Genomic DNA, 20,349 nt, shown 5'->3' on the forward strand with positions numbered 1-20,349 from the left:
CTCCTCTCCACTTCATCAGCATGCCATGCCTTTTTGGAAATCGCTGGCAGCCTTCTCCAGCTCCTGCTCCCAAATCCCACGTCAAAGGCCACACACAACCATCAGTGCCCTGGCGTTACCCATTCACATTTCCAAAACGACTCCTCCCTGTCATCCCCAAGGTTAATTGCAGATTGCTTCATAAACACCGATAGGAAAGGAAAAGGGAAGGAAAAAAAAATTTAAAAATAAATAAAGAAAAAACAGCAAAACAAACAAAAAAGGGACCCGATCTTTCCCGCCGTTCACCTGCACCAGTGAGGTCAGAGCTGACTCTCAGAGAGGTACAACCACACAGCACCGGCTGCCCCCGCTGAGGTTCCTCGCAGGCCGGGCCCGCCGGGCTCCACGACGGCCCCGGGCCTCCCCCCTCCAGCACAGCGGCCCCGCCAGCGCTGCCTCTGCCCCGGGCTGGGCTGGGCCGGCCCCCGGGCGACACCTGCGGGCGCCAAGCCCCTTGCCCGCCCCACTACAAAGACGCCGGTGCCGCCCTCCCCCGCCACCTACCCATACCCCCCCGCCCCCGCTAATCCCGCGGCTCCCGGGGATCAGCGCGGAGCTGCGGCACCGGCAGCCCCGATCTTCAACCCACACCGCTGCAGCCGCGCCGCGGGTCGGCGCAGAGCGGCCGGGAGCCGCCGCCCCGCCGGCGGGGAAGGCGAGGCCAGGAGAAGGGGGGAGGCCGCCTGCTCCCCGGGCCGACACCCTCCCGCATCACCTCAGCACCTGGCAGGCCACCCGCTCCCCGCCGCCACGCACCCCCCCACCCGCTCCCGCCAACCTCCCCGGGGCTCCCGCACGCCGGGAACCCGGCGGCGTCCGGCGGCCTGGGCCGGGGTTCCCTCTACACCCCCCTTGCCCTCAGCCCAAGGGAGACGCATTACCTGGGGGGGCTCCTCCAGCGCCCGGGGCTCTCGCCGTCCGCCGGCGGGGGTTGGGGACCCGCCTGGGCCCCTGCGGTGCCGCCACCGCCCCGCAGCCTGTCCGGCTGGATGGTTTCCTGCGCGGTCCCCACGGCGCGGGAGTAATAATCCGTCCGAAGCTGCAGTGCCCCGGTCAGTCAGTCAGTCGGTCGGTCTGTCCGTCAGTCAGTCAGTCATGCTGCGGCCGGGCGAGTGTGTGTGCGCGGCGGGCGGATCAGCGGCGTGCGGGGAGGGAGGGAGGCGGCGGGCGGGGGCGGGCCGGGGCGGTGCTTCCGCGCGTGTGCCGGTGCGGGGCGATGCGGGGCGGACTCTGTCTCTGCGTGTGTGTGTGGCGAGTGTGTCCGTACGCGTGGCGCGAGGTGTGCACGCGTGTCGCGGGGGGAAGGGGAGGGTTTGCGACTGTCCCTTTCCCCCCTCCACCTCCCCGCGTGTTGCCACCTGCCAGCGCTGCCCCCTGCCCGGCGGGACCGGTGAGGCGGGGGTCGGAGGGGCCGCACCCCGGTGGGCTCAGAGCCAGCGCAGGGGCGGGCGGGGTGAAGCAGCTTCCCCGGCCTCCTTGGGGAAGAAACGAGGGGGGGGAAAGTCCGAGCCTCCCCGGGAGGAATTCGGCTCCGTTACGGTGTGTTTACACTCACCATCTGCTCGGGGATTTGTATTTTTTTTATTATTTTTTTTTTCCCGTTCCCGTAGGGCGGTAGAGCCGTCTGATTTCACTTCCTCATCCTCCTTCCAGATACGTGTTTTGTAATTATTTCCCAGTTGCTCTGTCGCCATCCCGGCGCATTGCCCATCCTGGAAAGCGAACAAGGATCCCGAGCTTAAGAAGTCGCCTCCGCACCCAAAGGCAGATCTCGTCTGCAGCAGTGACGGAGCAGGAGCGATTCCCCGGGAATATTGGGTCAGGGCAGAGGTCAATTACATGGCATTTAAATGTAATGAGTTAAGTTCCTCTTTCAATTCAAGAAGAAAACGTAAATCGGAGGAATAGATGTGTTCTCTGCAACCAATACCTAGGAAATATGAATGAGGTTTTATACTATTTTTTCTTGTCAGTTTATACAGGATTCTTTCTGCAATGCATTCCAAATTGAACTACCTTGCCTCAGCAAGGACATCAACTGAGTATAATGAGTGATGATTCACGAGTGACAGACTGCAGATATGTGCCCTGTCCCTGTATATTATAAAAAAAAAAAAAAAAAAAAAAAAAAAAAGGCATGCATAATTCAATGCATAAAGAGACAGATAGACATTACAGACTAAGTCTCCACGGGAACAAAGTGTGTTCTTCATCCTTTAACATCATTGCGTAGCCCAAAGAAACTTTTAGATTTATATGAAGAAACGTAGATCAGAAGAAAGTCAATGGAAATTTCAAATAATTTTGCATAAAACATTTCCATAAAATACAGCTACAGCTTAACAGCAACAGTGAATTTTTGCTGGAATGCTGAAAAAGAATTGTCTGAGACTGCAAAAGCAGTTGTGCCTGTGTCACGTTTGGTATGAAAGTGTCAGGAAATAGAATGCTTATAAGTACATATTTACAAAAGCTTATCTTTCAAACCAGTGAGTTCACCAGACCTAATTATATTTAAAAGTAACTGTGCCAAGCCAGTCCCACATGTTAATAACTGTTCTGTGTAACATAATGACCAAACTTAAACCCGTTTCTGTTTCATCTTGGGCCAGGTAACAAACCTTAAGCTGTCTGAAAGTTCTACAGTCACAGAAAAGGCTGTACACATCCCATAGTAGTGCCACAAGAATGCTACATTGATAAAAAACAGTAACCTGTCATCCACATTTAAAAAGCAAAAAATTTTATGTTATGCCACCTCAAGAGCAGTTGTTCACTACTGGAGGTACTTACCTTCAGAGTTTGGAAATTTCAAACACCAGGAGTGTGCAGTAACCATACCATTTTACTGAGAGCTACTTCACAACCCAGCAAAGCATTAATGCATATACTCAGTTCCATGCACACGAGTTGTTTTATGCCATAACTGGATCTGCTTAGCCACTTTGTTAAGCTCAGACAGCCTTGAAATTCAAGGCAGAGGAATTTGTGTTTTGCTGATTCAGGGCTCTCCTGAGTCTTAGATGATTTCCAAGCTGCCTCTCATCCTCCTCTTTCTTCCTTGTGCCCAGCAGAAGATTCCCAGAGTCTCCTAATGGTTACCTGACTCTCTGGCACATCTCTATATGCTCTCCTGCCTGCCATTTCCCCAAAAGGTGAGGCCCTGTGATTAAGTGTCATTTCCAGGCATACTCAGAAGTGATGCTTCCAGTGAAGCCAGCAAGGTTTTCATCAGCCCAGTGACACAGAGAGACCAAGAGCATCAAGTGGCTAGAGATTGTACAGGCAGCTTTTCCAACACTAATTTGCATTCTAGTGAATTGGGAGGGGAAAAAAAAAACAAACATTATAATAAGCTTAAGTATTGAGCAATATCTGTTTGAAGTACGTCTGCTGAGACCCCAGCAAAAAGCCATGGGAGCTACAGGAAGGACTCTTGTGGTCACCACACCCTGGACCTGCCCAAGCACACGTAACCCGAGTTTCTCCCACCAGTTTCCTACTGTTATGGCACCAGTGACTTCAGCAGAATGGCTCTCTCTCTATGACAGGGTATTTCACCAAAACCTTCATTAGGTTTTGCTGACTGAGAAATAAATGTCCTGGGAAGTCACTACACCAGGCATATCTGATTCACTTGCCTTGTTATTCTGCTTTTTTAATTCCCCCACCACCTTCCACCCCGAGCCTGAAGGGGGATGTTTATTCCTTGTTGCCTGACCAATGATTTCACAAGATCCCCTGTGCTTAGTGGTGCCTCTTTCCCAGTAACTAAGAGGGATATGGGTTTTTTTCACAACTTCATCACTTATTTTCTCCCACATATTAGTATGGCTCTGTCCTGGAGGAGGCAGAGGAGGAGCTGAGGCATATGAGATCAAATCAGTTTCAACAGCTATGTCCATCAGGGTTGAGAATGCATCCCTGAGTAACCTTCTTAAAGGCCTCAGCCCTTCACCAAACAGGTATCTCTATTCCTGAGACAACTCTTTAGCACAGCAAAGCAGGTGCTGTTCTGCATTATTCAGCAAAACACTCAGGGGTTGTCTGCGTGAGTGACCCTAACTGTGTAAGAGTTTGGGGCTGACCATAAACAGTCCTTTTGGGGCAGAACAGATTCATTTCTGTTTTGCAGCAGCATTCTACGAGCCTCAAAAGAACTGGTTCTGGGAGGACAGCTCAGTATGCCAAGCAGTGACTCACAGCCACTCAGGCTGGGAAAATAACCTGGCCTTGGCACTGGGCTGCTCCAGGGCATTTTAGGAGATTCAGGGCATGTATGACTGTATGGACTTCAAAGATTTTTCTCTAACAATACTACTTCAGCCGTGTTGGCTTTGTGGGTGTTGCTACTCCACAGCACCCGTGAAGCACTCCTGTCAGGTCCTGTTTTCCCATCACAGGAGAGGGCAAAGGAAGCCTCCTGTACCAAATGGCTTCCACTCTCCTTTCAAGAAGCATTTGTTCAGTGGAGCATTGCCACACTAATTAATATGTATCAGGTTTTTATTGCATATAATCATATCCACTTTCACCTTTGGAGCAAGGATTAATGAAGTGACCTTCCACTTGCTCTGTAGTATACCCCATATGTGCAATGTACAGAATAAATACAGCCACTAAAACCAGTAAGTTTGTTAAAAAGCAACTAATTTTATCATGTTAACACTGACATCATAAAGAAGTGTGAAGTCAACTTCTGTTAATTGCAGAAGAATTGTAATCTGAAGCAGTTTTTAAATTAATGTTCATGGGTTTTGTCACCTGCTTTATATTCTTTGTCACTGGGCTCTCGCCATGCCAATGGCACAAAGGATACTGTTTAGGAAGATAAACATTCATTACTGAGGCCAGAAAGAAAAATCACAATTAGAAATGGAGAATTTTTATAAATTAAAAATTAAAATCCTCCTTACACTCTCAAAATTTAGTTTATTTAATTGTACAAAGAAAGATGATTTGTCAGTCACTGATATGACTCACAGATAACTGACATGAGTTTACCTTTGGTGACAAATCTTCACCTGGGCATTAAAAAGGATTAATCCTCATGCTCTTGCTTTACTTCTTGTTTAAAACAATTCAGTTTGTCTTTGCTATTTCTTTTCAAGTGTTTAATGCAGATATTGTAATTTTCTATTGTTGGAAATTATTATCCCAGTGAACATGTAAGTGTACTGTATAAGGGAAACAAAGATTTGTCTTTAGCAAACCTGCTTTGTGAATAATGTTTTTTTTAACCAGTCCTATTTTAACCACTGTCAATAAGCAAGCTTTGAGCTTTACTGTTACCAGCACAATAAAACCAGCTAAAATCTTATCAGCTCTAATATTAATATAAATTACCTTAGCAGTATCATTTGTTTATATTTCCATACAGAAATATGCCATGACTGGATAATGTCATTCCATATAGGTGTGCATCTATTGCAGTGTTTCACTGGCAAAACTGTCATGGTGAAAAATTTAAGAGTCCTAGCTCAGAGCAATCTTTTCCCAGTAAAATCCGTGCATTTGGGCTGAGGATCCACTCCTGCAGCAGATAAGCAAACTCTTGATTCTCCAGTGTAATCCCTGAAGCTCTACATGGGTGTGTAAATCTGAGGGACTCTAGAGGACTTAAACTTTATATTTTTACAAACAGCAGCTAATAAAAGCATCCAGTGGTAGCTCAATTTGTTTGTGTGTCTTTTTGTCTCACAGAAGTCTGCATAAAGTCAGCTTTACCTTACATTCTGAGCTCCTTCACTTGGACTATCCCCATGGCAAAATATTTTGGTTCTCCAGGCTCAGGGGCTTGTTTGTAATCTTTGTACTTAAATTGTGGAAATATTTTGGTTTGTCTGGGATTTTTTTAAAGATTATTTTTATAACATTTACGTGTTTGGCAAAATAGAAGTTGACAAGCATTCTTTTCAGCCTTGTTATTTATCCATTGTGCAAAGTGAAAATAGGAAGGAAATTTGCTGAAAGGGAAAACTGTATTTCTATTTGAAACAGATTAAGTGCTAGCACTGAAAACATAGTCTGAGGGTAGTATTCTGTACCAGAAAAGAGAGGATTAAAAAAAGAATAATATATGCCCCATTTTATCGTATCTGTGACTCTAATGCATCATCACACCAGGAGCTTTCCACAGTGCCACAGAACCTGGGGGGCTGAACAAATTCTGCATTTAAGTCTCATTAATTAGGCTTGCTCTAGGCCTAAATAGCACCTAAAGTTGTTGCGTTAGTACAGAATTATTAAAGTTTTCCTTGCATGTTTAGTGAGCATCAATTTCTCTGCATTGCAGACCAAAGACCATACACGAGACAAAAAAGAGGGAGACATTATCTGAGATTATGCAAAGGAATTTCTGGCATCCAGGTATACATATTAATACCTGGAGATTTCTAAGGTGCTTCTATATACTATGCAGGGTAACACCTGAAATACCAGGTAATGAACAGGCTTTTAGCAGAGACTCAGAGCCCTGCAGTCCAGCATTACAACTGTAACAGGGTTTGCATGGTAAAGTCCACCCATGTAAATGTGAGACAGGGGTTTTATGTTGCATGGGAACCTTCACATTTTGTACCAAACCCTGCAAGAGGTCAGTCCTTTGTGTTTCACTTCAGATTGGTGTTGTGGCAGGGGCAGCTTCACTCCATCAGCTCTTGCACTGGGATGGGTGATCCCAGGGCTCCAGGAGCTTGGGCAGCCAGCCACAAGTTGTCACCATGTGCCATCAATCTGAGATGCAGGGACATGCCAAGATGCATCCATTTTCACGTTCATGACTGTTGTGCCTAGGCCTATACTTACTACTTATGGAAGAGAGGGAATTTTCTTTAACCAAACATCTCATTCTGAAGTCAGATTCTGAAAACAGTCTCATCTCTATCAGAGCCAGACAGTCCCTGAAACACAGGTTGTGATCCTGATTTAAGTGCAAGTTCTGCTGCTAGTGGCTGGAAATCTAGTTTGCTTAACAAGTTTATTGGGCTTTGGCTTGTATCCTAAAGGATATTTATTACTTCATTACATACTCTATTATTATGTGGTATTATTGGTATGAACACCACAAACACCATGATGTATCTATCACAGTCAGCATGAAAAAAAAGCCCCACACTTCCCCAAATACAGAAATGCTTGGTGTTGCCTCATGCACTGAATATTTGAACAGGCTCATATTGTGGCTCTGGTCCCTGAAGCACATATCCCTTCCTTGGGAATGTGCATCTGGAAGAGAGGATCTGTGGTAACAGGACAAGTCTGGTGTTCAGCAAAAGGCACCAACTCCCTACCACTGCCAACTGCTCTTCACTTGGGGAAAATTCTGCTTTGATGGTCAGTATAAATCAGAAGGATGACACCAGAAAGGTCTGTTTAATTAATCATGGGTAATGTAACTATGCTATAGTCACATAAAGTCCCATAAACATGATATGATAAACATAAACTGGCATTAAACAAATTTCCAGTAGTGTGGATTTCAAAAGTATTAGCAAACACAGCAGCACAGAGGATGTGGGTGGAAAGGCACCAGAAAGTTGTGGAGCCCAACAGTCCCCAGGCCTTGCCAAACACCTCACAACTAAATCAATAAGAAATACTGTTGAAAACACAGAACTTACTTCCGTAATATATAGATACAATAATTCATGTCACAACATCTCCTGACTTTTATATCCCTCTTTACTCTTCCCCTGAGTATAATTTTATGTTTATCATGTCAATCTTTGAATCATGTACAGATAACAAATAGGCTCCTTCTGGGATACATGTACAGCATAGTTATGAAACAAACACATATATCTGTTACAAGCTCTATTTAACATTTGGAGGGTTTTTTCACTTTAGCTAGTCTGTGCCTAGACTATAGATGATTAAGTGCCATTGGAAAAGATGTTAAATACAAATCAAAAAAGAAAATCTGAGTGTTGTAGCAAGTAAAACGTGCCAGGATATTAAAGGTGTGTTTATTAACACAGGCACCTGCAGTGTGTTGTTCCCTCTGAAGGACAACTCTAAGTTATGACTCAACAGTAGCATGGATTTAGGTTCCTAAATGCTTCTTTCTTCAATAAACATTTTGTAGACCTGCCATGAAACCTAAATAATCATGTATCCTTTGTTTAATTCAAAGATACTGGATTAATATTTGAGAAAAATATGTTTTAGAGACCATGATACTTAAAAACACTAGGGCAAGCCAAAATATTTTTTCTGTATTGTAGGTATGAGTCATTTGTACACAAATCTATGGTTTCTTTTCTTTGACTGGATCCTATATCTGAAGTGATTGTCTATCGGATTCTTTCCAGCAGAAACTGTCTTTTAGTCTGTGTTTTAGCCCAGCAGAATTCTGGTCTTCACTGAAAATTTTGGGGAGCAGGTAAGTATGAGAAATTCTGGAGAATACATAGAAACTAGGGGCATAAATCTTAATACTAGAAATCAGATACTATCCCCACACAGACTTCTTCAAATGCTCCATCCTAAATGGAGGTGCTAAGACCACGACTTGTTTTGAGGATATGAAACTTTTCTTTATAAAAAGTAGGACCTCTGAAAATACTGATGCCAACAGATTTTATGTGGAAACTGTGACTATCATCTGTGTCATAGGAGACCACCAAATTTTAGCCCTCATGGAAAATAGACTGACTCAGTGAAAGACAAAGCTTGCTATGGAAGCTCATGAGTATATACATATACTGTGGTAATATTTAAGTGAAGAGCACACACTTGTCTCTACTGAACTGGATGGCAAAAGTCCCAGTAATTTTAATGGGAGCACCACTGGAGTCACATCAGTGGGTTAATTATCTATAACCACACTACTTAACACATCCCAGTGCAAGAATGGTGTTTACAGTAAGTGTCTTAAGAGTTTCTCCCTGCCTCTTTGTCAGCAATGGGTGGGCAGGAGATGTTAGAACCAGAGCAGGGCTGGAGTTGTGTATTTTAAAGCATCTACAGCATTAATACTGAGATGGGAAGACAGCTTTAAATAGCTTTAAAAAGAGAAGAGTAATTAAACTTTTGGGGGCCTGATTTCAGCTCTGCTAAAAACATGTTGAGTAAAAAGCAGTTGTTTGTGGAAAGCACATAGAGTTACTGAGCTGCAATTCTTTAACAATTGCTCCCACAGTAGTAGAGGTGGCAATACAGGTGAAATATCAAAAACAGGTTTTCTACAATAATGGCTTTTTAATAAAAAAGGATAATAAGATATAAATACTTTTTTTAAATTATAGGTACTCTAAATCTACAAATACACAGAGCACATCCCTGGGAGCAGAGGCAAAATTTTGTCTTTTTCTCACTTTCCCCACCTCGTTTTTCCACGGAGACATGCTCTCAGAAGCACTGAATGGAACAAATTATTTATTATTTTCAAGTGGATAGACGTGCCTTTAAAAATTACTTAAGCTTGCCTTCCAATTCATGCAGAAATTTCTGAATTATCGTTGATAGTACACACTGTGTTCAAACAAAACACGCTGTTAGGCTCAACTACCAACACCACTCTGCTTTAGCTTTTAAATTGTGTGAAAAAAAGAGAGTGGGAGAAGAAAGGCAGCAGAAGTGCTAATGCAATTGTCTGCTGTGTGTATGCAAGAGGCAGAGAGGAGGTGGCAGGCATTCTGTTAGGCAGGCTGCTGGCAATGGGGATTGCTGTGCTCTCTGTGGCTCTCTTTCCCACACCCAATTTAGGAGAAAATAATTTAAGCTGTTCATAAAAATCCTACTGTTGGTTTTATTGGTCTAATATTACTAACATCTTCACCGAACAGTCCGTTTTTTTACTGATCTTTTACTGTGCACTACAGCCAGTGAAGAGCTGTGAATGAGTCTGCCCCTGCACAATTGAGTGTGGCAGTTTGCCAGCAGAGAGTGACAGACTTCATTTCCAAATGTTTTCCATTTAATTAGTGTGAAAAAAAAAAAAAAACTAGCAACCCAATTATCTAAAAGGACCATGCAGGTTCTCTTCACAGCAAGGAAAATAACACCATCAGCAGCCTCCAGTGCAGGAATATCTAGGTTGTTTTATCAGAAGACTGATCAGTTATTTAACAGAATATTCATGGAGTAACAGGTTTGGCTATAAAGCCTTGTGTTTCACCACTGGCCTACTAGGAGGATACTGAGTTTGAACCCTCAAAGCCTGGATTCAATCCTTTCCCTTTCAAATACTCTTCCCTGTGCACCCTCAGCAAGACATTTAACAGATAAAAACCATTAAAGGAATCAGGACTTGATGGCTAGCAAATAATCTGAAGCAGGTATATCCTCAACACAGTGCTAATAATAGAAATAATGTCAGATTTTGCAGTATCCTTCTTGGCCCCAACACCCTGTATCTACTAAAATCAATGAGAAAATTACCTTTTACTTCAATGTTGGGTCCACTGCAGTCTATTTGTTCCTTGGACTTGATCCACACTCACTAATTTTGATTCCACTTACATAAATCTAACTACACATGGAAGCTGGGCTGAGGGCTGAAGGTGTTTTTGTGGAACAGTTTTTATTATTCTAACAAAATGCCTAAAAATACTATTTCTACATGTTGCATATAAACCAGTCCATTGATTAATTTGAAGAGCAGAATTTGAAATGCACATGAAAGTTTTACTTCTGCAAGCCAAAGTCAAAACCAAAAAAACCTCAACATTTTCTTTTGCAGTAGGAATCCCATTACAGCAATAGATTTTTACATGTGCACGTGTGTAGAACTTCAGAATTTTGCATAAAATTACCTCCACCTTACTTATCACACTGTGGAAATATGCTCTGACCAACCACAGGATAAATTTCTACAATCTCAGATTCCAGTATTTACTCATCACTTGATGATATTCAAGGAATGATGATATTCAGCACTAGCTGGAAAACTCACTTGTGCCCATTATTGCAATATTTATAGAAGAAAGCATCCTTCCCACCCGTTGTAGAGTAAAATTATCTTGAGGAAAAAAAGCAGGCAGAAGGCTTCAAGAGCCTCAGTGTAATTGTGCCAAGGGCCAGAACTGCAGGGAAAAATGAGAGCACCTCTCAGCTTCATTCAGGGACTGCTGGCATCCTCCAGCATTGGGCTGGCTGCTACTGTGGCCTGCTTGGAAATTTGCTTTTGATGTTGGTATGTGGTTAACCACATATATAAGTTAACCACATATCCACATCCAGATATAGAGTTGCTGCCCAAAGACCTGTAAAGACATTTGAACCCATGGCACGTGCCAAAGCATCTACTTGTGCAAGTGAGGGGGCAGAGTCAGTCCTGTTTAGAGGTGTCTGAGGTGTCTGGGTGTCTAGGTCACTGGTAAGAACAGTGACCTAGAAGCTATTTTTTGTTCTTGCCTGCCTGTGCTGTGTAAATAATTGCTTATTTATCAGCCTGGTCTTTTATGTCTGCAGGCAAGTGCAGTAACCAGCATCCAGTTTTCTCTCTCTCAAGGTACCTCCAGGTAAACACCTCCAGAAGAAAAGACCTCAGTCATCCAGAACATCTGGTAGCCTGTTTGTCAAGACTGTCCATCTGGGGAGTAAGTCACAGGGACTCTTTTTTTTTTTTTTTTTTTTGAGAAACAGGCAGGACAGGAACATGAACTTGGGCCTCTTTAATCACAAGCTATTCAAAACTGAGCAATGTGATGCTATGTTCCTCCACCCAGACCCCACTGGGCAGGAATAATTTAGGTCAAAAGGGATCTGGCAAGGTCACCTGGTCCAAGTCCTACTCATAACACAGCCAGCTTCAAAGATCTATCCTACTAACGTCACATTTTGAAATAAATTCACTGAAAAGGGTCACACTTTGCATCTCAAAAAAAGGTGTGGGTGGCAACACCTCTTATACAAACTCCTTTCTTCTCACATTCTCTTCCTCTCTGTTTCAAGCAATATGGGCTTGGCTGGTTTCAGGGCATTGCTTCCTCAAACTTTTTAAACCCTTTTTTCCCAAAATACCTGGATGCCCAATTCAGGCCTAAATGAATACACAGGGAGTGTCGAGACACTTGGGCAAACCCCAAGAAGGTGGCCCTGACCTGTTGAGCACCCTGGCTCCTCTGCAAGCACTGCTACACTCTAGAGCACCTTTACCACAACAGGCATTTGCCTTCAGATCCTCCAAGACATCAAATCAGAATCTGTAAAATGCAAATTGCCAAACAAAGTCATTAGGCAAAGGAGAGACCAGAACCAGTGGCACTGGCATCAGAGTTCTAACGTGGCTTTTACCTCTGATATACCATGGCAAATATTAGAAACTACCTGCTCACAGTTTTTCACTAGGGATTTTATGAAGCACACTGCTTGCTGATTACCAATACTAGCTATTAAAAAAACATCAAAAAACAAAGTCTTACAAATCTAAACAGATCTTTATAATGGAAAATACAGACTTAAATACCAGCCAGGAGCTACTCTTTTGGAAACAGATCAAACAAAATCCCACTAGTATCTTAATTATTATCTGAACAGTACAGGACAGAATATGAATATGATTAATGACAGAAATGCTACAAGTACAGTAGAAGATGATGCTCAGTACCAGTCACCAACACATGATACAGCTTGCAATGTGGCAGAGAGCTGTGGGAGAAACACTGTGGACTAACCAGCCTCTTCCCAAGCTGACAAAAAATCTGAGGAAGGTATGAGAAAATGAACAAAACACTTTAAACATTAGAATGGTATCTAGGGGGTTAATTACAGACAATGGTTTAGGACTGAGCTATAGGAAGCTTTCAATTTTCACATAGGTTTTTTTCCTTTTTCTTTTTTTTCCCCACTGCAACACCCAAGAACCACTGAAATGCTCAGTTACAGGGGGGTGGTGATTCACCAGCTACAGCAAGACATAGCTTTAACTCTGCACTGAATCAAAACATCTTTTATGACACAACCATAACCAGCTGATCATGTTGTTTCACAATTATTCCACTTGGATGCCTGAAAAGGTGAGATTTGGTCTGTTATGCAACTATCAAAAAACCCCCCAAAAGACCCAAACATTCAAGGTAGGTTTGTGTGTACAATCATTACAAATAGGGAAAGCTGGTGTTGTAGCTAAAAGGCTGTTTTCCCAAAAGGGACAATGGGAGGTATTGAAGTTTTGGTGTGGCTACAGTGAAGGTGATGGTCAGAGAGCTCATCCATGCTCTGCTGACACAAAGCCCCAGATATCTCCTGTGCCAGAAATAAATACACTTTGATCTCTTTAGTGAACAGACACAGAACCAGATATTCGAGTTTGTTCACTTTCAGAGAAACCCAACACCACCTCTTTGACCCCAGGGCTTCTTCTCCCTGGGGGAGAGGCTGGGCTGGGTGCACAGCCAGTGCTCCAGGAGAGGGAGAGGAGAGGAGGGTCCTGGCCAGCTCAGAGATGCTCTGCCCTGGCTGTGTCCCTGTGCCTGCCACCTCCTCCAACCAAGAGTGTCTGAGCAGTTTCTTGTTGTCCTGCTTCTTCCTTCACCCAGGGGTGCAGGTTGAAACCAGCAGCTGGGGCAGACTCCCAGAACAGAAAGTCCCAAAATTTCACCTTGGCTCTTTGCATCATTTCCAGGGTTTTCATCCCTGGACAAATGGCAAGTTCTTAAGTTTGAGCTACAGCTTTTAAGCAACACTCTTAAAATAGTCAATCAGCAAGTAACTAAGCACCCAAACAATTTTTAATCAGCAGGGTGAAGTGCACATGCAACACAAAGCCCTGCATTTTGATAACCATGATGACAGCAGCTTGCTGGTAAATCACCTACAGCAGTTTTTAGTTGCTCCCCTGTCCCTCTGCAGCTGAGGAATAAAGACAGAAAAGGCTCTTTGTGTGCTGGAGGGAGCCCTCCAGCCCCAGAGAAATGGGGAAGCAACCCCACACTCACAGGGGCAAGGAGTGAAAACAAGGAGGTCCTTCAGGAAACCCTGGAAAGAAGCTCTAGGTTGTTTTTCTTTTTTTTTTTTTTGTTACTAAGCCCTAGGGAGGGTGCTTTCAGAAACAGTTCAAGTTTACCTTTTAAATGAGGCAAAACATGTACCTGACCTTTCCACAGCACTTCCTAACATCTTCTTAAATGATGTATGATGCATTCACTTCATCCCATTTATGGAAAAAAAATAATAATAATGTAAAAAAAAATCCTTTCTGTTCAATTTATTTTTTAGAAAAATGAAAAATATATCTAAAAAATACTCTATGAGCTCAGATTAATGCAAACCCATTTTTGTAAGTAACAGTGATCAGTAACATCACATACCTGAGGTTTTTCCTTCTGTCTGGTAACCATAATACAGAAAAAAAGTGAAATTATCTTCTATGGTACAAAGGAAAAATAGCCCAGGAAAAGAAAACCTATGTGTTTAATTATTTTTTTGCCACTGTGCATTCAACCAAGTCTTCTTTCATAGCTGACAAGACCAACTTTGCACCTTCTTGTTGTTTTGTCATATAAAACCAGGATGTCATTCCACTGAAGAAAATAATTGTCAACAATAAAGAGGTGGTTTCTTTGACATTTCCTAAGATATTGCTGAAAAATCTCTTTAATATGGATCACTTCACCTCACCAAGCAGGAGGACTGACTGGAAACTAAAGCTCTAAACCTTGATGCCTGCCATTGTGCCTAATTTGAAAATGCAATGTCTGCATTTCCCATGGCTTAAAGAAGGACATATCCCCTGCCAGGCAAAATACACATGCACATACTCTGTCTGCCTCAGCTTCATGCTGCAGCCTAATAAATGGCTGTTAACAGATACTTAAGTTCTATTCACAGAGGGGGATAAAAAAAAAAAGGGGGGGGGGGGAAGTAGGGGGAATAGATGGTCACATCTAACACCACCGTAATTTTTAGAGTGGTTCAGAAAGACAAACGTGAAAATCCAGTTGTTGTGAAAGCCCAGTGGTAGTTCCTTAAAGACATGAAACACTTTAACACTTATTTAGAATAGTCTCTAACATGCAGATGATGTCTCAAGGATGAATAGGCTTTAGGGGCAGAGGGAGAAGGAACCCCAGTCAGATTCCCTGACCTGACTCATTTTCCAGCGTTGCACATGACACATTCCCAAAAGACACACTTCTGTAGGCATCTTGGATTTTCTTACTTTCATGAGAAAATTGTTACACATTAGACTCTAAAGCACTATGAAGGTAGCTTGTCAATAGTTATCTGATAATATATGTCAATTTACAGAGATTGCCTACAGAGCTAAACATTTGCAATATCACCAAAATGAGCCCATCAGTATTTGCTTCACATGTAAATTAGGAAGCATGAAGGAATTAAAGATGCTGCAATTCCTTTTTGAAGAACACTCAGGCAGATGAAAGAAGAATCTCAGAATGGTGTTTCAGCTTTTCTTTTTTTAAAAAAAACATCAGTGTGGTTGTGTTATACATGGGCTTTCCTCAGTCTACACAAGAATAACTTAAATCACCAAGTTACTGTATCTTAGTGCCAGTCTGACAGAATCATCAGATGATAATGCCTTCCTTCAGCTTTCCCTGCCATATCAGGCAGAGCCAAACTTGTCCTTGGCTTCTGCTGCAGGTTGAGGGATGTAATGATGGGTTTGGAATCTGGGCAATTCCCACCCACAATAACCTCCCTTCAGCCCATCCCACCGAAGCATCCTTTGTGCCTGTCAGGAAGAATCAAGAACAGCAGAAGGAGATACACAGCCCTGCTATCCCTGCCCATTCCTGGGCAAAGAAGAAACTGTTTTTTTATTCTGAAGTACAAAAACTGCACATTTAATCCGGCCTTCTCTTTTCCATATTCTTTTCCAATCTGCTGCTTCTTCCTCGTCCCTGCACTTAAATCTCTTGCTTCATTAACAAAGGCCGAGCACCAGCCCCACTTCCTTTAGCCCTCAAAGTCCAGCATTTTCCAGGGAGCTTTGTGCCTCAGCTAACCTTAAATAATCTTAAATAGCTTTGCTGCTGCTATGTACTGCTTTGTCCACAGTAAACACATCTTGCAGATACCAGCTCAGAAAGAACATAGTTTACCACAATATGAGCAGGGCTGGCCCATGTGCCAGGTGTCTCCTTTTAAGCTGCACACATGTTAAACAGTCAAGCATTGCATGCATCAAAAAAGAATTAACAAAAGAATGTTTCCATTATTCCTTTCAAGTCACTTCGTTAAAAGCTCAAGCCTTGAATTTTTTTCAGAGAATCAGCCATCTACATGCATAATTGTAAATGTGGTATGAGAAAAGCTGATGCAAGATTAGTAATAATTAAAAATAATTGTGGAAATTAATTACAATTAGTTGAATTACTATTACATTAATAGTAACACGTGTATTAAAATACACTGTCAATAGCTGTGTGGATTTAAGCACTCATAAACAGCATCAAATACCTCTTGTAGCTGTGTATGGGTTTACCATGTCAGCAATTCACAATATGTGTGAATTCATGGTAAACTATCTAAAGAGTGCAGCAATTAATGCCACAAGGTAATTGCAGAGCAGAAATGGCAACACAGCCACTGTCCACATAAGCATTGGGAAAAAAAAAAAATGATTGAAATGATCAGTACTGCTTCAGAGCCTAATTCAGAAGGGACACCTAAATTGTTATGCCTTATTTATGATTTAGATGTAGACCTTACAAAACAAATTAATGCTTATCCTTGTAATTCATTCTGCTCAGTGCTCTGCTTTTCATAAAGCCCACAGCTTGTCACCATTCCCAGGCTATTCCAGCCTAAATCAGATGACACTTGACAGGCATCATCTTTTCAGAGAACAGAGCATCAATTACCAAAGATCACCAAGTCAATACAAGAAGGTACATAAATGGGAGCAAGTATACCTGCAGAAAATGCAGTCAACCACTTCCATTTCAAGCAAGGAGACAGACCTGTGTTTCACTTAACCCATTCACACTCTGCTTCATATTTATGAAAGGGAGCTGATGGGTGCAGCTGGCTGTGGGGTGATTCAAACAAGTGATGGGCTCTGCCTGTGGAGCTTCCACTGGCAGCCACCTTCACACATTGTCTGCTCACAGCTCTGTAAAAGTGAGCACAGACACTGCCTCATCTTGGGGGAGTTTTTTGCATTTTAAGTTAAACCCAAGGCAATACAGACTGAAAAGAGTTCTCTAACTAGATATTTTGCATTGGTCTTATTAAAGCAGCAATAAAAAGTAAAATTCCTATGAATTCCTTCAATTTTCTTGATCTTTGTGGCTAGGGGACAGCCAAGGATTCAATCATCATGTTCCTGACGTAGTCTCACATGGTAATGGGTTTGAAATATCCCACCATGCAGACTGAATGAATTAAAGCAAACATTAAAAAAGCTGTGAAAGATAAGAAATAAGAAATTTAGTCTACCTTAGTTTCCCACCTCCCTGTAATATTTTTCACTGTTGCTGACTACCAGACAGTTTCACCTCTATGTATCACAAGAAGCCATCAGGACACACGGAAGGCCTGGAAGTCCCTGTACCTGTGAACAAACCCATAGTAGGTAAATCCAGATGTGTCTTGGCTCTGAAACCACTGCAAGGCAGCTTGGCAAGGAAAACCAAAGCAGAGAACTGCAGTGTCAGATGAAGAGCCCCAGCTGAAGGAGTGATCCATGACAGCAAGCCCCATGTGAGCTGCCTGACTCTGAACTTCACCTGAGAGCACTGCTGTGAGCCTGAAAACCTTCATAATTCTAACAAAATTGCTACCTCAGCAATGCCAGTCATTCCTGGGCTTCCCAGAACAAACCAACTCCCAGCATCCTCCAAGGAAAGGGGAGGGGGAAAGGTTAAAAACTGCATCTTTCCTGCCATATCGTGCTTCCTCAGGGCTCTCCCAGAGACCAAACTTGGAGACTGTACAACAGTGTTGCCTCAAGCTGACCCCAGGCATAGCCAGAGGCCATCCATCAGATCTCAGGAGGCAACAGGAGGCAGCTTGAAAGGTAGGCAGAGGGAATTTTTGCAGCCAGACATTTGCAGACAGTCAGTGCCAGGAGGCTGTGAAGAAGCATGGAGGGGGTTGGAGACAGAAGACTCAAGTTCACAGCAGTTCTTGCTTCTTTCTCTGATCACTGCAGCTCTACACTGTCACTGGTGGTTATCAGATGTTTGCAGAAGAATTAGCAATAATAATAAAGCCCCTCAGTATCAGCAAAGATGCTGTGAAAGGGGGTAGCAGCCTGGTACCAATCCTGACACCTTTCTGCTAAGCCCTAACCTCATTTTCATGAGCAGCACAGGGTTGTAACCACAGTAGTAGGAATTACTGTTCAATAACATCTCACAAAGAAAACTGATCCCTTTATCATTTGAGCAGATTCCTGTTTTATTTTTGTCAATGATGAAACAGAGATTTTGTGTAGCCTACATTATAAAGCTAATTTCTAAGCTCTTTATTCTAATACTTCCTTTTCAGAGCCATGAAAATCTTTCACAATGAACAGTTAGCAACACCAAAGTGCATAGGTTTTTATTTGCTTTACAGAAATGAGTCTTGCATTAGAGACCAAAGATGGGGGAGATTGGCTTTGGAAGGTGCTCTATCTGCAGCTGAAATGTGTAGGGTGGGGAGGAACTATGCTTGTAGGAAATACCTGGGTCTGATTCCAACCTTCTTTGTAAGCAGGGCTCTGCATTAAACTTGAAACAATTCTCTGCTCCAGGGAGTGGCATCAAAAAAGCAGATGGCTTTATGCACTTGCTACATCCCTTCTGCCAAAGTACACTTAGCTCCTTCTTTGGGCTGCTTCAGTCTATCATATAGGAATAGGAATCATTTCTGTAATTCTCACTGAACATGCATTTAGATGGCTTGGATTTATTTCACTCTTTCCTGGTGCATTCAGAAACTAGTCTAAGAGTGATTAGAGGACCACACATCAGCCCTAAGCATAGATGTGATAAGCCAAAAATTACCTTAATACAGTTCATTCAGTAGCAAACTGCATTCAGCGCTGAAAACAAGCATAAAAATAATTATCCTGAGCCTGACTGCATTGTTGGATAGAAGTATGTAGAGCAACTGTGGGTCTGCACAAAGAAAGCTTTAAATCATTTTCACATCCCATAGCTCTAGATCAAGCTCAGGTCTGTGGCCTTCATGCAGCTGTCACAGCACTGGCTCAGGCTGAGGGACTCGGGGAATTTCAGTGCTGCATCTTCTCTGCCTGCTCTCAGAGAGGTCAATGGCACATGAAATAGTGGAGTGACACAGTGACATACAGCAGCACCCACACAGCACAAAGGAGATTCTGCATCTCTTTCTGCAAGAATGAGCACCAAATACCTTAAAAATGCCCCCATCACCCCATCTGAGCAGTCACATTCTCACTGATGAACAGGGTCGCATAACAGCAATAAAAATACATTTGCCATACAAAGCACAGAGACTGAGAAATACTCAGATAGGCATCACAGTAAAATTATTCTTTCTGAACAGCAAATTGTATTTCAGTTTGTTTCAGTGCATCTGCTTCCCCAAAGGCTCTTGCATTAGCTGGACTCATCTCACAAGGTATTTTTTCCCAAATGTTGCTGAATCTTGGATTTAGATAATCATCTCTTTCAGTGCATTTTTATTGGCAAGAGTAGATGATTTCACCTTTCTGACAGCTGATGTAGCTAGAATAGGAAAGAGCATTTAATCCTGCTCCAAGAGTGCAATTTGGTGGTTCCCTTCACATATCAAATAACAAAATGTTACCTCTGTTATTTTTGAGGTCACTAAGTAAAAGGAGTTTTTATAAATACCTTGTATGAACTCACATACTTTACTAGATGAGGTGTTAAAATCTCATAAGAAAGATCTATATTAAACCTAGATTTTGCTCTAGAAATACCTTTAGCAATCTCTTTTGAAAGATATCCAGATCGAAGGATGTCAAATGAAGGAAAATCCCCTTTTTCTGGAGGCATTTTTATTCCTATGGCTAACTGCTTTAAAAGTAAATTTAAAAATTCATAATTAGCTTTCTTACTACTCAGAATAATTTTCCCTTTATGCCATTCATTCTTCATGTGGCTTTTAATAGCATTATTAAAACACACTGCTTTTAATATGCAATAGTCAGGGGGCTGGGGAAGGGAACCTATCTACATTATCTGCAGGAGGAAGGGCTGGAAAAGAGAAAACCCCAAGAAAATGCAGATCTACTGCTGAATGGCAAAATTTTCACCATGTGAAAACTGTGAGAGCTCCACTGACATCACTAAAGGCACCACTAAAGGCACCAATTAAAACTAGCTGATAATCAGATTTTATTTTTAATGTTTAAATCTATTAACTTAATTGAGTTTCTGCAATTACCTATGAACAGAC

At 42.6% G+C, this 20,349-nt stretch overlaps 1 protein-coding gene across 6 annotated transcripts in view; it reads right to left on the reverse strand.

Annotated features, from left to right (window-relative positions):
• CCSER1 (coiled-coil serine rich protein 1) overlaps window positions 1–20,349 on the reverse strand; it is a 669,425-nt gene that overhangs the window by 621,513 nt on the left and 27,563 nt on the right. For 5 of the 6 annotated variants that reach the window (XM_071742835.1, XM_071742834.1, XM_071742832.1 and 2 more), the window contains exon 2: window positions 924–1,972. The gene's annotated coding sequence lies outside the window, so the exon portion shown is untranslated. Of the gene's footprint in view, window positions 1–923; window positions 1,974–20,349 lie in introns of those variants that run through there. The other variant, XM_071742833.1, reaches the window with a different exon arrangement.

This window comes from Heliangelus exortis, chromosome 4 (genome assembly GCF_036169615.1).
Source record: "Heliangelus exortis chromosome 4, bHelExo1.hap1, whole genome shotgun sequence".
In the NCBI taxonomy this organism is placed as follows: Eukaryota; Metazoa; Chordata; class Aves; order Apodiformes; family Trochilidae; genus Heliangelus; species Heliangelus exortis.